The sequence below is a fragment of the Colobus angolensis genome, unplaced genomic scaffold, assembly GCF_000951035.1.
Source record: "Colobus angolensis palliatus isolate OR3802 unplaced genomic scaffold, Cang.pa_1.0 Scaffold19, whole genome shotgun sequence".
NCBI classification, from domain to species: Eukaryota; Metazoa; Chordata; class Mammalia; order Primates; family Cercopithecidae; genus Colobus; species Colobus angolensis.
The window spans coordinates 16,385,329-16,387,268 of NW_012115043.1; the positions used below are offsets into that span (position 1 = coordinate 16,385,329).

At 39.0% G+C, this 1,940-nt stretch overlaps 1 protein-coding gene and 1 pseudogene across 2 annotated transcripts in view; both read left to right on the forward strand.

Moving 5' to 3' along the window:
• DYX1C1 (dyslexia susceptibility 1 candidate 1) overlaps positions 1-1,940 on the forward strand; it is a 78,502-nt gene that overhangs the window by 73,672 nt on the left and 2,890 nt on the right. The window lies entirely within an intron of this gene.
• Positions 1,024-1,940, forward strand: part of LOC105510653 — a 2,498-nt pseudogene continuing 1,581 nt past the window's right edge. The window contains exon 1 of the transcript XR_001001591.1: positions 1,024-1,935. The product of XR_001001591.1 is annotated as a septin-7 pseudogene (transcript). The remainder of the gene's footprint in view (positions 1,936-1,940) is intronic.

A 1,940-nucleotide genomic window follows, 5' to 3' on the forward strand; every position in this document is an offset into this window, starting at 1 on the left:
GAACCCGGGAGGCAGAGCTTGCAGTGAGTCAAGATCGTGCCACTGCACTCCGGCCTGGGTGACAGAGCAAGACTCCGTCTCAAAACCAACCAAACAAACAAACAAACAAAAAACATGATAAAATATATAAATGATTTGAGATATCATGGATATTTATCTCAAAGCGCTTCCTTGGTCATAGCCTGTATGTATGTATGTACGTATTTGTGTGTCTATGTGTGTGTATACACACACACCTAAGCTCGGAAATAACGGATCTACCATAGTGCATGCATATTGCTTATATTTGTTAGATTGTATTAAGGTCTGTAATTTAGCTCCATGTATACAGAAAACATACCATTTATTTTATTTTATTTTAAATATATTTAGGTGGCCAGGTGTGGTAGCTCACACCTGTAATCCCAGAACTTTGGGAGACCAACATAGTGAAACCCCATCTCTACCAAAAATACAAAATTAGCTGGGTGTGGTGGCACATGCCTGTAATCCCAGCTACTTGGGAGGCTGAGGCAGGGGAATTACCTGAACCTGGGAGGCAGAGGTTGCAGTGAGCCGAGATTGTGCCATTGCATTCCAGCCTGGGCAACAGGAGCGAAACTCTGTCTCAAAAGCAAAAAAAAAAAAAAAAAAAAAAAGCCAAAAACTATATATATATAGTTGCAGTTATTTGCAGTTACTCATGCTGCACCAAAGGCAAAATTTTGTAGTAGCCAAAGTTTATCTTCAAGGCTTCTCCTCCCATACCTCCCTAAGGAGAAGCCTGTTCAGCTTCCATTCACTCAAGGCCTAAAGGCCACCTCTTGATGATGTCTTGCCAGGGCTCCAGGCTATACATTTTTATTATTTCTGTTTTTATTTTTAAAGTTGGTTCTGCCATTTGTAGATTTTTTTCTAACCAAGGCATCCACATTGGGTTTATATGCCCCAATCTTTTTTAAATGTCTTATTCAATTTCAGGAGGATAAAGATGACCAAGACAGGAATGAAAGGTTCTTTAGAAATTATGGTATCATAGAGGAGAGGAGCGTCAACAGCAGCACCATGGTAGCTCAACAGAAGAACCTTGAAGGCTATGTGGGATTTGCCAATCTCCCAAATCAAGTATACAGAAAATCAGTGAAGAGAGGTTTTGAATTCACGCTTATGGTAGTGGGTGAATCTGGATTGGGAAAGTCGACGTTAATCAACTCATTATTCCTCACAGATTTGTATTCTCCAGAGTATCCAGGTCCTTCTCATAGAATTAAAAAGACTGTACAGGTGGAACAATCTAAAGTTTTAATCAAAGAAGGTGGTGTTCAGTTGCTGCTCACAATAGTTGATACCCCAGGATTTGGAGATGCAGTGGATAATAGTAATTGCTGGCAGCCTGTTATCGACTACATTGATAGTAAATTTGAGGACTACTTAAATGCAGAATCACGAGTGAACAGATGTCAGATGCCTGATAACAGGGTGCAATGTTGTTTATACTTCATTGCTCCTTCAGGACATGGACTTAAACCATTGGATATTGAGTTTATGAAGCGTTTGCATGAAAAAGTGAATATCATCCCACTTATTGCCAAAGCAGACACACTCACACCAGAGGAATGCCAACAGTTTAAAAAACAGATAATGAAAGAAATCCAAGAACATAAAATTAAAATATATGAATTTCCAGAAACAGATGATGAAGAAGAAAATAAACTTGTTAAAAAGATAAAGGACCGTTTACCTCTTGCTGTGGTAGGTAGTAATACTATCATTGAAGTTAATGGCAAAAGGGTCAGAGGAAGGCAGTATCCTTGGGGTGTTGCTGAAGTTGAAAATGGTGAACATTGTGATTTTACAATCCTAAGAAATATGTTGATAAGAACACACATGCAGGACTTGAAAGATGTTACTAATAATGTCCACTATGAGAACTACAGAAGCAGAAAACTTGCAGCTGTGAC